Genomic DNA, 16,472 nt, shown 5'->3' with positions numbered 1-16,472 from the left:
TAGAGCTCCTTTCTACCTCCAAAAACAATAAGCAGAATATGTGTTTCAACCAAACTACTGGGAGAGCTTATTGCCTCCCCAATAGGAATGTGGGGAGGTCTACAATGCTCATATCACAACATTTAGGTTATTCATCTGTAGTCCCTTCTTGTGTTCTGTTTATTACTGGAACATCCATAGTTAAGTGTATTTTCTAATATGTTTCAGTTACGACTATGTATATTCTGTGAATGTTTGTGTAGAACTGAGCTGCTCCTTTTTCTCCTTGAAAGGCCACTGATAATTTAGTTCTTCCTCAGTACTTATTGTCTGCCCATGCTAAGACCCCATGACCGATTGTGAGAAATTTGTTATTCAGGTTAGCCTGCACAGACTAGACCTCTCAGGAATGCAAATGTTCACATTTCAGAAGAAGCTGCATTCTTTAGATTTCTAACTTTTATGAGTAAACAAGAAAATCATGAGTACTTAACAAAAAATAAGATTAAAAGTTCGATAAATTATTCCCCTGGCACTTTGTAAAATTCAATTCATGCAAAAGTAAGAACATTATTGTCCCCAAATTCTTTATTTACTACTTATTTACCATTAGATCTCTCTCTCTCTCTCTCTCTCTCTCTCTCTCTCTCTCTCTCTCTATTTCTCTCTCTCTCTCACACACACACACACATTTTTAGTTAAAGCTCATCAGTAAACATTGCGTTTTTTCTCATTTTTTTGTGACCTATGATGGTAAACTGTGGTTGCCAATGAATCAACACAAAAATAACCAGAATAATAAAACACGTTTCTCTTTTATGTCTATGACATTTAACCACTGTCATTTGGGAGAGCCAGGAATGGGATAGACCTGTACTGAATGTGGTTGGAACTGTAGGAGAGGCTGGGGCCCAGGCATAGCAGAGACAACCAAGGAAGAAGCCAAGCAGTGCATTCGGGCTCCACTCTTCCTGTGAGTTCATCTGTTTCTGTTGTCATTTTCTGCAGGCTTTATATTCTTCACCTTTCCACACTGGCCTTTAAACACTGTGACTCTTCAGAGAGCTCCGAAGCTTGCCACCCTGGACTGGTATTATATCATCACCTCCCCTTGCTATGAGGCTTCTGGCTTCTCTAATTCTCCAGCATATGGATGGATATTGCTCTAATGGTAGAAGGCAGTATAATAGATCCCCTTTTATAATTGCATATCTTACAGTGGTTCCAAAGGCCCTCAACCAGTGAAACTGTCATTTTTGCACATAATTATATGAAAGAAGGAATGGAGCATTTACCAATGACTGATAAGTATCTTCTAAGTGCCAGGCACAATCTTTAGCATCTTTGGCAACAAATTTAATAAGTATTGATTTTTGCCTCAAGGATCTCATGGGTTTGAGAAGACAGCAGCCAAATAATTAAATGTATATTATAGTGGACTTTTATATACAAGCATAAAGTAGAATAGGTTGCCATGGAAATGCTGCAATGGTTTGAATTTTCATTATGATATTTGTGTTTTAGTTAGCAAACCATGTAATAGGAATCACTGTGACTTTTCGCATATGCACATTTCTGTGTTTGTTTTCTTAATTATTTTGAGACATGGTCTTACTACATAGCCTTGGCTGGCCTGAAACTATTTAAACCCAGCTAGTCTCAAAGTCATGGAGCTCTGCCTGTCTCTCCTTCCTGAGTGTTGAGATTAAAGGCACATGCCACCATGTCCTGACTATATCGTTGTATTATGTTATTAATTGCAATCCTAACTGCCCTTCCTATCCCTTTTAAAGCCCTGTTGCTGTTCTACTTCCTTCATCCAGTCACTCTTTCTGATTTATTGTTATGTAGATTCCCTTACTCTCTCTTAGTCTCTTCTCTCCATCCATTTAGATATCTTCTTACCCTACATGGTCCTTTTTAAACTTACTTTCACAGAACATATACATTTATACACATATTTATATATAAAGAACTTTTTAGAAAGCATAATCCTTATCTCTCTAGCTTATTTTTATTTTAGATAATGTTATTAGTTTCTAGTCATTTTTCCTACAAATGTAATAATTCCATTCTTCTTTGCAGATAAATAAAATTTCATATATATGTATATATGTACAAATGTATATGTATACATATATGTATACTACAATTTTATTGATTCAAATTTTGTTGATTCATTCATCTGTTGAGGGGAATCTAGGTTAGTTCCAAATTTCAGCTATTCTGCTTTAGATTTAAAATGTTTCCCCACCTCCAAACTCTCATGTTAAAACCTTCTTGGTTCTTGTAGCAATGTTAAAAAGTAGGGCTATTTGGTGCTGACTGGGTCACAAGGACTCTGGGTATCTTGATGGATGAACTGAATTCACTTTGGCCACATTCATATGTTAGCATATCAGAGGAAGCTTTGTTATAAAATCTCTTTGTCTCTTTGCTTCCTGGTTTCTGGAGTAGTAGAATTTTTGTCCCCTGCACCCCCCCACATACTCAGTGTGATGTATTTCTTCTTCATAGACCTAAATGTAACCAGGGCAAGCTTCTGTGGACCCCAAACCCTGAAGCCATGAGCTAAAACAAACATTGTCCTTTGGGATTATTTCTCGTATGTATCGTGCTAAAAAATGATGGAAATAGAACTACTATTTCAATTACTCAACTAGAAAGGGAGTAAAGAGAATATTGTTATGAACTTCATGTATGGAAGAGTACAAATGTATTTCCAAAAGGTGATAACATTTATTTGAACTTCAAATTTTAAGAAGTTTGGAAACCTAAAGAAGGCAAAGGGATCCCTAATATAAATGACAACATGTATAAAAACATAATGGCACAGCAGACCATTTATGATCCAGAAACTGGATGGAGCGCAACTATAATCAAACCTAAAATGAATGGAAGAGAAATAAACAACAAAATGGGGAAATTCTATGTGGACTTATCCGTAAGGTTGGGTTTCAAAATAACAGGTTTCTGGTCATCTTCTGTAACCAGGCAAGGCCTCAGGTGGAAGGATTAGGACAGCAATGCAGCCACAAAACTTCGACCTACACTTTGCCTTGCCTGCAGAGTGTTCTAGAACCAGAGCCTAGCAGAATCCTCATCAAAGAGACCAGGGAGACTTTATCCAGCAACTGCTAGGAGCAGATACAGAGCCCCATGGCAAAACATTAGGCAGAGCTTGGGAAGTCCTGCCGAGGAGGGGGAGGAAGGGCTGTATGAACCAGAAGGGTTAGGGACACTATGAAAATGCCAGCCACAGAATCAATTGACTGGGACTCATGGGGGCTTGCAGAAATCAGGAAGCCAGCAGGTGTCTTACTTAGGTCCTCTGTATATATGTTATGGCTGAGTAGCTTGGTGTGCTTGTGGGAATCCTAATAGTGGGAGCAGGGCCTGTCTTTGACTCATTGGCCTGCTTGGGGGATCCTTCTCCTCTTACTGGATTGTCTCATACAGCTTGATGTGATTGAAAGTACCTGGTCATATTGTACTTGTTTTGCCATGTTTGATTGATGTCCCTGAGGGGAGGTGGGGGTGGATCTTTCAGAAAGGGGAAGTGTGGGAAAGACTTGGGGGAGAGGAGGAAGGGGAAACTTGGGATATAATATATGGGAGAAGAATAAAAAATAGAACAAAGGGTTTTCTTTTTAGTGTGGCGTGAACTGACACCCACCAAATGCTTTTAAAGTGAAGAGTAATGATTAGGTTTTATATTTTATGGAAATTTCTCTGACTTGTAGAAATATAGAGAATGGATAGTGAGTAAAGTGATTGAAGGCCATGCTGCAAGAAGACTATTCTAACTATGATGGAATAGATGATGATGACTAGTGGATCTAAAGCAGTGGTTGTGGCATCAGAAAAACAAATATGAATATAAAGGTACTTAGGAGACTTGTTACCTGGTTAGGAATAAGAAACAAATCTGAGTCAGTGACCCTGGAAAATACAGCTGATGCCTATTGAAGAGACCATGACTATTTAAGAAATGCAAGACCTAAACATGCATCCTAACCCAGAGGATCAATGAAAGGCAGAATTCTTATACAAGGACATTGTACCAAATTGTCAGGATTCAAAATGGAGGCACAGAGAAAAGAGTGCTCCAATGTCACTTAAAAATTTGCTCCAACTTGTCTTGTGTATGATGGACAAGAGATCTCCCACAAATATACCATCTAGTCATCTCTGGGTTTTGTAGTGTGTGTGTGTGTGTGTGTGTGTGTGTGTGTGTGTGTGTGTGTGTGTGTGTGTGTGTGTGTTAGAGAGAGAGAGAGAGACAGATAGACAGACAGACAGACAGACAGACAGACAGACAGACAGACAGACAGACCCAGGCACCCAGAGAAACAGAGAGACAGAGACACAGAGAGAGAAACAGAGATACCGAGAGTGAAAGACATAGAGACACAGACAGAATGATGCTAAATATGAATGAGGTTAGCTCCCAAAGGTCTCAGCCATTAGGATTAACATTCCTTGGTGTAACATAATGTGAAAGCAATGAAAGAATGGAGTGAAAACAGGAGGCAATGGTAAGTTACTAAACTTTATAATGACACAAATGGGTGTGTTATTTCTGCTTTCTTTAGAAGCAAATATCAATGTTAAGTTAGACTGTCAGGAAATTCATTAGGGAAAACTCCTTTGGAATGTAAAGGAAGAGAAAGAATGACTGGCTAGGAAGGTTTTCACACTGAAAGTCAATTTTGGTCTGTCTGATAGGAACACAAAAGACTAAGTTCAACATGGTGGAAAGTGAACTGAGGGAATAGTTGACAGGGTAAGGGCATGGGACTATGGCAAGGATAAAGATAAAAGGGGGTGTATAGATTCATGACAACTGGTTCTGTTCCCCAACTATGTGCCCTATAGAGGAGGTGAGAATCACTGAATAATCTTGATGTCATGATAACTAACTACAGAAACAACATTCTGAGTAGAAGTAGAAATTTAAAAGCAGAGCACAAATTTATACTTCTTAAAATCTGAAAAGAAAGAGTCTTAGGAAGGAAGATGCAGTCATCAAATGCAGTATTTGAAATGGCAACATGCATTTGGTTAGTTTTTACCATTTAACCACAGTGTGTATCAGATGACATGCATCATCTCTAATATAACTCCTTTACTTCAGTGAGATCATCTATTTTTGTTTTATCCTGTTGCCAGAAGAAAAAAAACTCACTAGTAAATTTTCATAGAGCTTATTCTGTGGTTGTGGAGAGGCAAACACAATTAAGTAAGCATAAACATTATTAGCTTAGTGGCAGAGAAAGTTAGATGGTGACAAATGCCATGAAGCAGACTGGGTACACTTTTAAGGGTCTCCACTTTTAAGTAAGATGCATTGATTAAGTGGAGGAGAAATGAGTTTAAAAGCTCAGAGGCTTATGGGTATCCATGCCATATAAATTTCTTGGTAAAATTACCCCAGTGGTATGACAGAGGTACCACAAAACCCCTAAAATTAGTGATAGCCTGAAATGCTAAAACCAAGCAAAGAGACAGATTAAAACTAGTGGGACATGAAGACTGTTTCAAATACTCTGTTGTAAAAAAACATCATTTCAGACCAGGCCTATGGCTTTTGTCAAAACAGAGAGCTCTAAGCATCCAGGCCTCAAGATAGTATAGGTCCAGAGAATAATAGGTAAGCAAGCTTCTGCTCTGAAGAAAAGAACTAGAAAGGCTGAAAAGGGGAGAATGAAGGATGAGTAGATGCAGGGAATGGACACATTTATAAAAGAGGTTAATCAGTTAATTGTCTCTCTAGTTATAGTTCTATCATAGTTTTTTGTTATTGTTGTTGTTTTGGTGGCGAATAAGTACATAAAATATACTTTATACTAAAAGTGTAATATTTGATGTGAATCTCCACAGCTTTTATTCTGAAAGAGTCCATTGAGTCGTACAGACTTTGGGTCTGGACAATTTTGGTTGGTATTATTTTTATTTATTTGCAAGGTTTTTTAAAAATAAAAAAATAAATTTAAGAAAACATATTTTTTACTCAGCTGTACCACACTTTTCACTTTCTTATTTTCAATAAAAGAATCCTTAAAATCCATTGGTAAAGGAGAGAATTTAATAGTTTTTCCTTTGATTTTTGCACTATAAAGTGGAATCTAGTTCTAAGTTAATCTCACAAGAAACAATGAGGTGTAGTGTGAGAAGTCCTGTGGACACTGTGGTAGACTCTCAAATCCCTTATTCTTGAAATTTCAGGTCTGGCTGTTGCTTCTCTGCATATTTCATGCTATTTAATCTTATGCTTCTTAGAAAGTCATGGCCAGATTTTTCTAAAACTCTCCAAAGTCTTTTCTTACTTATTCTCATCTGATTATTGGATCTCACTCTGAGCACATACCTAAGGAAATGACATTTCAAATCAGCTTCTATCCAGATGATTTTGCAATCTCTCAATGGATCCGTTTCACTTGCTTATTTGTTATCCAGTTTGTCCCCCATTTTACCAAATCAATAAATTAATATAAACATTAATGTCTTTGTCTTCAAACTCAAGTAAAAGTATAAAGGCCAATTTTATTTTGTGTACTGAAATTTAACTCACAGCTCCCATCCTTCTCCATTGACATCAAAGTTTAGACTCATAAGGAGGAAACTTGCCTTCACTGAGCCTAATACGATGCATTGTCCCCTTTCTACCCTATTCTCTCCTTCATAGACTACAAAAATGGAAACAAAGCAAAATATGGAATTCAATTTTCATCCACTGACATGCATGCTAATATATTTATTGTATATAAATGTAACAAGGGCTTGTTCCTATTCAACTTCTCTTTGTACAAGAATCTGCTGATAGAGAACCCTGTGATTGTATTATAGATCCTCAGAGAAAAGAAACCATTAAGATATATGTAGATATGAAGAAAGCAATTGATTACAATTGATGTCCTCATACAATCCTAGGGGCTAACATGTCCTCAATCTGTCATATACATGCTGGAGGGACAGGAAAGCCAAGGTTAGTATTCAAACCTTAAAACCCTGAGAATCAGTAGAACTCTGTTGTCCAAGTCTAGGAAAAGCTACAGCCCTGGCTCAGCAGAAAGGTTCACATATTCTTGAACTCTTCATTATATTCATGTCACCAGTGGTATAGGTGGTGTATTTTAGTGAGAAAATCTGTTTAATTCTGTCTATCAATTCAAATGTGCTGTATTGCTGGCACAACGTCACTGACATGCTCAGAAGTATTTTAGTAAGTATACGATCATTCCTTAAGCTCATCAAGCTGAACAAGTAAAATAGCAAGCCTCTGAATTTCACATAGCAACTTTTTTTATGTAGTACCACTTTGCTGTGCTTTGGCCAAGGAGCACCATCCACCAAAGATCCCAGGGATCCATGTAAAGTCTGTCATCCAGGGAACACCTTGTCCTTCAGTACTCACTCCCAACCCTCCTCCTTCAGTGCTCTCTCCCAATCTCCACAGTGTTCTTCCTTCCCATCTCTCTTTCACTTCTACAAAATGCAGTGGTAGTTTGAATTTGTCTTCAGAAACTTTCTGCTCCTGATCTGTAAATGATCTCTGTGAGTAGCCAAAGTGGGCTCTAGCTGGTTTCTTTAAACTACATAAAAAAGCATAAAGTGTTACAAAAAAAAGCTTTAGAAAATACACTGGCATAAATCACACTAATTAATATTAATTTTGCTAAAATTAACTCTAATGTCAATTTTAAATATTTCTATGTGTTTGTTTTATGCTTGTATGTGTTCTTCCTGCAGTTATGTGTATACAGAACATGTGTGCAGTACTCATGGATGTCAGAAGACAGCATCTGTACCTTGGAACTAGAGTTACAAATAGTTGTGAAACACGTTGTTGGTGTGTGAATCTAGCCTGGGTCCTCTGAAAGAACAGCAAGTGAGCTTAACTGCTGAGCCGTCACTTCAGCACCATAATTTTATACTTAATAGGAACTAAAAGTAAATTTTCTGTCCTCAGACAGAAACATGAGCCACATTGTATGATTTAACCAGAATTACCACATTCCCAGTCAGGAAATTTTTTACTCTACAAGCCTTTTCATATTTATCCTGCTTGTTAATCAAGAAGATGAGGAAAACTAAAACTGTCCTGTATTCAATAATTTTTACTACTTTATTCAATTTTTTTGCTGCAAAATAGAATCATCTATCTTAAAGTTTTTATAATGCTTTCTTTCTATTAATACAATTGAGGAATATAAACCTATTTGTTGATTTATTATTTCTACTTATTGTTCTCTTTGTTGTAAGGCCCAATAATGTATGAGCTAGTCTCCATAAATAAAGCCTCAGGATTGAAAAATCCCACTCAACGAGGCTTTATCATGGATTTAGCAAGTGTTCTTTTGAGCCACTCATCTCTGCCAAAGCTACTATTTACTTTGCTGGTGGATAACTTACACAGAGATACTGGTGTTTATTATTTCTGTATATCCTTCTATCCAATAATAACTTGTGAATTCAGTCAGTCATATATGTAGCAAAAATACACACCAGTTGCCATGCAACATAGTATTATTTGCTTCTTAGCTACCAATCCATGGATTTCATTCTAGAAGGGAAATAAACTTGTCTAAATGGATTTGGCTAAATAGGACTATACCGGTATTCCACATAACATGAATTTTAAAAATGTAAAATCAGAAGTGTAAAATTATCACAATAATTAACCATATGATAAAAACTACATTTCGTACAAAGCAATTAGTTCTTTCCTGCAAACAAATGTAAACTGACCGTGATATGCTGAAAATTTGGTTCTCTCAGTTGAAAAGAATTTTGAACTTACATTACACGAGCAGTTTATTTGATCTTAACACAGAGCATTGGTAGAGCACTTGCTTACCATGCACAATATAGAGATTTGACATCCAGCAAAATAGAGCCCAAATACGAACTATTTTTCCCTTACCACTCAATTTTCATATAAACATCCTTCATAATTAAAACAATTTGTTCTGATACACTGATTAATTTCCAACATTGAAAACTGAGTAAACGAATACAATCCTTACATAAATAATTAGAAAATGTCTCTGTCTTATTTTGTTGGATCTCTTTTTGATCAAGAAATGCAGTCTTTTGGAAAAGAACCCGTGTACAATACAGCAAAGAGCACAGAGAGAAAAGGATCAAGTTACTTAATAATTATTGATTTTCCAGAATATGTTTTTAGTCTCTTTTTAAATTTAAGCATGGTTTTCCTTTTCTTTAAAGCAATCCTCAGTTCATAAACAAATGACATTCCAGGCACATACATGAACATGCTGATGTGTGACATCTATTACCAAAGATCCATAGTGGTTTCTGAGTTCCAATTAGAATTAAAGCAAACTTGCTGATTAAAAGAATGGTGAAAAGTTATTTATGTTTACTTGTTTCAATGAGAATAAAAATAATCAGTGTTTACTTACTAGAAGTCATTGAATTTTCATCAAATGTGTACACAGATTTACTCTAGCAGATCTATTTCTGCACACAAAAACAGGCACAGCAGTTTCAACACAATGCAGTCACTACTCTAACCCTCTCTGCTTTAGAACACTTTCAGTAATTTCCTTGAGTCAGATTGAAGAATATATTCCTCTTTACATATTTCAAACATCTGTCCCCAGCACTTGCCCACAATAAATCTTTGAAAAATGTATGTTGAGTGAATTATTAAAGTAGCACGAGGATGCCTGCCACTTGGGTCCTTCAGCTTAAGACTGGTGTCTTAAGTAGTATTAATGGCAGTACCAGGGATGTGCACAGTAGCAGCAGTTGCTATGGTAATCACAGCAGCAGCAACAGTGACATTAACTGTAACTTTAAGATCTGGCCAATGGGGGTGGGAAGAGATGACTCTCTACATCCACTTCACTTACTCCATTGAGATACAAATATAAAGCTTTAGATTCATTATGCAAATTTTTTTAGAGGTAATGAATAAAGGACAGATATAGACATATTTAATACAAATGATGACTTAGCACTCTCACGAAGGAATTTTGTGTGGGCATTTAATGTTTTGCAAATGTGATGTATTCCTAAGTCTTCCAAAATCTAGTCTGATGTTTATTACTGCTGAAGATCGAGTGCAGTGAAACAGAAGGCACTAAATGCACACATGATAGCCTTGAATACATTTTATTGCACTTAGTTGGTAGATATTATGGTATAGAAGCATGTGTACATGCACACAAAGATAAGGTGATAAAACTATTGATTAGAAAAAGGAAAACATTTTTCAAAGCAATATAACAACAACAAAACCACATGAAAATCAATGTGTTTAAGTATGTGAACATTCAAAACTCATATCTCAATGGAGCATTTTAAGATATATTTGGTAATTATGGGGTGCCAGTTATATATAACACAACAGATGTGTTTCTAGAAAATGGTAAAATTCTTAAACTTTATAAAGCCACATTCTTTTAGTTATATCCATGTCTACTGATGGAAATCATAAACTCCAGCTTTCCTATAGCCTCAATCACAGTAGTTGGTTCAAGCTATAGACAAATGGAGTTCACTGCATATGTATAACCTAAGCACACACATGTTGATCAGCCATTATTAATATTAATAATATTAATTATTATTAATTATAATATTATTAATATTAATAACCAATATTAATATTAATATTGGTTATTGATGCTTCATGTGACAGAATAAAATTCTGAAAATATACTGTTATCCTCCATTGACTTTTGAAAGTATTTTCTTCTATTTACCTTTTGGTTTCATAACTCAAACTTGTAAAAAGTGTACTAGATTCTCAGAACTCATTTTACAGCATGCATCTATATTAGTATATTTAGAAACAAACCCATTCTTCTCTGTGTATTTGATGTGCCAGGACATGCACATGACACTGGATATTTTACTTGCCCTCTAGTGTTTTATGTTTGCATATTAACCTTCCTATTTTCATCTATTTTAATTTTACCTTTTGTTTTGTATTAATATGTATATCGTATGTGTGAATGTGTCCATGGAGACCAGAAGAAGTGTCAGATCCCCAAGAGCTGGAGTTTTAGGTAGTGTGAGCAGCCCCCCATGGAAATTAACCTGCATCCTCTACAATAGCATCAAATGTTCTTTATCCAGTAATCCCCCATGTTGCCTTTATTAAGTACATGTCAAAAATCAGGTTAGCAGATTTTATACCATGGACACATGAAACCTCCTTGATGAAGAAATGAAGTAAGTCATATGGGAACAGTTGAAAGGTGGATAATGGTTGGAGAATGTGCTCAGAGCTTGAAGTGTTTCATAACTGCTCTGGCATGTGCATGAAAGAGGATGTCATTTAAAACAGCTTTATAGAAATGTCACTTCCCTCCACAAACCTCCAGTACTCAGCTTTATGCCATCATATATTCCAAACAAGCTTATTATTAAAAACAGTCTGAGACCATATGAGTAGCAATCATGGTTAAGATGTTTTCCTAAGTCACTGCTCTCCTAACTCCAAGTTTAACTAAAGCCTAGGTCTACATTTAGGATGACAATATATATGTAACAATACACATTCATTTTCTCTATAAGAAACATAATCTATACTAACATAATGTTGAACCAATAGCTTGTGATATGTCTGTAAAGAACTCCATCGCCTTTTGGGTTGGCTGTTATATGAATACATGCATGAAGAGGAGTTGAAGAGTTATCAATTTAAAAAAAAGTTTGGTCAACAGCTTGATCTTTGGCTTGCCCCATTGTCAAATCTTTCAGTAAAATGCCAATATGTAGATTAATTGTTTGCTTAGAGTGTTTTAAAGCTAGAAAAATCTCAAGATAAAGTTAATGAAACATGTGAGGGATGTGTAAAATAAGTATGATTCTAATAAGCAAAAGTTATTATAAGCACCAGTGGCTGCAGCAAATGTGTGCAAAGTGAAAAGCAGCATGTGCTATCCATTATATTTCATTTCAAGGGGCACTAATATTGTTTGCCCCTCATCTAAGCAACTCTTCCAGGATACTATCTAAGTTTCAAGTCCGATATTTGATTTATCACATTACATTAAGCTAGTTATATGACATAAAGTCTAGCATAGGAAAAAGATCAAATTCAGAACAGTTGACAAGAGCCCAATGGCGACTTTGCCAAGCCACAGGATTCTCAAGAGCTGCATTTGACCAATATTTCTAAAGGACTTTGTTATTTTATCCATGTATTTGGTATCAACTGCAACAGTCCAGACCAAGAACTGTCTTCACAATATTGCCACAGATGTGTTGGTTGTACTGAAAGATTTTTGGAAACAATGATGTTTTTAATCTAGTGAATATGCAGGAAGATACAAAAAAGCAAATATGTTCAAAATTTGAATGCCTACAGATGTGGAGACATCTGTATAGAGGAGGCATTAGAAGAAGAAAAAGAATATTGAGTGAGCATTTTATAACATGTGCCCACTAAAGTAGTAAAGGAATGCAGTCATTTCCCCAGGGTTACTCCTTTTTTATAGGGCTCAGTATTTTTCAGCAGTTTTATTAACAATGAACATTTATCAAGTGCTTATTACATCCCAAAGTTGTAGAACACAATTGCTTGAATTATCTCATTTAAAGTTTGTAATTTGGGGGCCAGGATGCTATTAAGCTGTTCTTTCTAGAGAAAATAAAACCAAGAAAGTATAGAAGTTTTACTTAGATTCCCCTTAATCATTTTAGCTACAGTTTTTATGAGTGGAATATCCAAGACAACTGTTTCATTTCTAGTATCATTTTTTTCTTTTGCTTATTGACCTTTTCCACTAACATAAACTTTTTGTGGTTAGAGTGATCCTGTGCAATGGCCTTAGGCAGATGCAGAAAGCAATAGAAAGTCTACAACACTCCATTCCTCAGTTTTCTTTAAAATTTATGAAGGTTAAACTTAAGTGATAATTAAACAGATGCCCCTGGACCATTGCTTCCTGCACAGAATGTTGGCCTTAAAAGAAACTGAAGTGATGATTTTCATACTTGTTCACAGTTTCTCATCACTCAGGATGCATAGCAGGCAGGCTCTAAAGAATAAAGTTTCCTAATTTTCCTTCAATTATGTTCTTCACTATTTATCTAATATAAGTTTTCTACAACTAGATGACACTGAGATAGTCAAATTCTTCAAGGGTACTACTGTATTTTAAAAATGATTAACTAACATATATTCTAAGCAAAGTTAACATAAACTAGATGAATAATGGTCAAGAAATAAAACAGAGAAAGAAAAGGAGGAAATAGGGAGAAAGAAAAACTGAAAAGAAAATAGAAAAAGGCAAATGATGCTCAAATCTTTTGTTTTGGAACAAGTGGGATGAATGACTGTTTTTTTTTAATATAATGCAACATTAACTTTTATGACACAAAAACAAAAGTAAAATTGACACATTAAAAGTATTGAACTTGAGACTGAATTCTCTTACAGAGTTTGGGTACTATGCACTCCTGTGTCTTTTTAACTAATCTTTCTAACCAGTCTTAAAGAGGAAAGTTTTAAACAATGAGTACATGGGGGAAATCTATTATTTGAGAATACAAGAAATACAATACAAAGAATATGGAAATCAGAAAAAGTTAAATAGGTATTAATTAAAAGATATTTGAAGTTACTAGCAAATGAAAAATATAGTGCCTAAAAAATAAATGAGATAAAAAGTGGTAATGGTTAAGAATATTAAAATATTCCCAACATAAAAATGCATAGAAGCAACACACAGAGGGGCTACAGTAGAAAACAGAAAACATAAGAAGTATCTCTACCAAGACCACAGCCATAAAAATTGCAAAGTATAAAAGTCATTACATATTTTCAAAGCAATCAGAAAAAAAATCACATTTTAAGTATTGTGTTTTACTTCTCTGTTTACAGATGGAATACTATAAGTATACAAAACTTTCAAGATAGAAAGATTGACTTATCCCTACAAATTCATGGAAATTGAACAATGCACAATGGTATTCTTCCTCAGTCAAGGAAAAAATAAAGAAATTAAAGACTGCCTAAAATTCAATAAAACTTATGAGACACTTTGAAAGCAGTACTAAGAGGAAAGCTCATAGCACTAAGGGCCCACATGAAGAAACTGGAGAATAGTCACACTAGAGAATTAGCAGCACAGTTGAAAAGTCTAGAACAAAAAGAAGGAAACTTCCCCAAGAGGAGTAGACTCCAGGAAATAATCAAATTGAGGGCTGAAATCAATAAAGCAGAAACAAAGAAAACAATACAAAGAATCAATATAACAAAGAGGCAGTTATTCAAGAAAATTAACAGGATAGACAAACCTTTACCCAAACTAACCAAAAGGCAAATTAACAAAATAAGAACATGAAAATTAACAAAATCAGAAAAGAAAAGGGGGACATAACAATGGACACTGAGGAAATCCAGAGAACCTTCAGGTCATACTTTGAAAACGTCTCCACAAAATTCTAAAATTTAAAGGTAATAAACAACTTTTTGGATAGATATCACTTACCAAAATTAAATCAAGAACAGGTAAGCAATTTAAATAGGCCTATAACCTCTGGCCCAGGACGATGTGGTAGACTTTGGGGAGCCCCTTTTGAGGGCCTTAACTGCCTAGGGAGTGGAGGGAGTTTGGCTAGGGGCTGGTGCGATTTTGGGGGCGAGGGAAGGGAGAGAGAGAAGGGATTGGCATGTGAAGTAAACTTGTTCTTAATTTGAACTAATAAAATAAAAAATATTATAAAAACATTTTAAAAAACAGACAAAAAAAAGTAGGCCTATAACCCCTAATGAAATAGAAGCAGTCATCAAAAGTCTCCCAAAAAAACATAGCCCAGGGCCAGATGGTTTCAGTGCAGAATTTACCAGAAATTCAAGGAAGAGCTAATACTCCTCAAATTGTTCCACACAATAGAAACAGAAGGTTCATTGCCAAACTCTTTTTATGAGGCTACAATTACCTTAGTACCCAAGCCACACAAAGACACAACTAAGAAAGAGAACTACAGACCAATATCCTTCATAAATATGGGTGCAAAAATACTCAGTAAAATAACAAATCAAAGAACACATCAGAGAAATTATCCATCATGACCAGGTAGGCTTCATCCCAGGGGTGCAGGGATGGTTCAACATACAAAAACCCATCAATGTAATCCACCTTATAAACAAACTACAAAAGAAAAACCACATGATCATCTCACTAGATGCAGAAAAACCTATGACAAAATCCAACACCCCTTCATGATAAATGTCTTGGAGAGATCATGGATAACAGGAGCATAGGTAAACATAATAAAAGCAATAAACAGTAAACCGACAGCCAACATCAAACTAAATGGAGAGAAAACAGGAACAAGACAAGGCTCTCCACTCTCTCCATACCTCTTCAATATTGTCCTTAAAGTTCTAGATAGAGCAATAAGGTAATAAAAGGAGATCAAACGTATACAAATTGGAAAGGAAGAAAGAAAAATTTCAGTATTTTCAGATGATATGATAGTCTACATAAGTGATCTAACAAACTCTAACAGGGAATTCCTACAGCTGATAAACACTTTCAACAAAGTAGCAGGATACAAGATTAACTAAAAAATCAGTAGCCCTACTATATGCGGACTATAAATGAGCTAAGAAAGAAATCAGAGATGCATCACTCTTTACAATAGCCACAAACAGCATAAAATATCTTGGGGTAATGCTAACCAAACATGTGAAAGACCTGTATAGCAAGAACTTTGCATCTTTAAAGAAACATATTAAAGAAGATGCCAGAAAATGGAAAGATCTTGGATAGGTAGGATGAACATAGTAAAAATGAAAAACTTGCAAAAGAAATCTACAGATTCAATGCAATCTCCATCAAAAACCTGGCACAATTTTTCACAGAAGTGGAAAGAATAATACCTTAATATGGAGGGGGAAAAAAGACCCAGGATAGCCAAAACAACCCTGTATAATAAAGAAACTTCAGGAGGCATCACCATCCCTGATTTAAGCTCTGTTACAGAGCTATACTCCTGAAAACAGCTTGGTGCTGGAACAAAAATAGACAGCTAGACAAATGTAATCAAACTGAAAATCACACACTTATGAACACCTGACTTTTGACAAAGAAGCTAAAACTATACAATGCAAAAAGAAAGCATTGTAGGGAGACAACATAACCACGCCTCCTAAGGGCTGGCTACAGATGTGCCTGACCACGCCTGTCAGAGCATGGTCAAGGTGAGTTCAGGATGTCCCAGGATAGGTTTTTAAGGGGCTGCAAGGCACATGGGGGCCCCTTCTCTCTGGTCTGCCTGCCTTGCTGTCTCTGGCATGCTCTGGCCTGCGTTTGTCTGGTGTTTATCTGAATAAAGATATCTTAACCTTACGGACTATGATCAGCTCTTGATATAAAGCATCTTCAACAAGTGCTGTTAGCATGTAAAAGACTGCAGATAGATCCATATCTATCATCATGCTCAAAACATAAGTCCAAGTGGATCAAAGACCTGAACATATATCCAGACACACTGAACCT

Source organism: Cricetulus griseus, chromosome 4 (assembly GCF_003668045.3).
Source record: "Cricetulus griseus strain 17A/GY chromosome 4, alternate assembly CriGri-PICRH-1.0, whole genome shotgun sequence".
Taxonomy (NCBI): domain Eukaryota; kingdom Metazoa; phylum Chordata; class Mammalia; order Rodentia; family Cricetidae; genus Cricetulus; species Cricetulus griseus.
The sequence above is the reverse complement of the archived record's forward strand: the minus strand, read 5'-3'. Positions refer to the sequence as shown.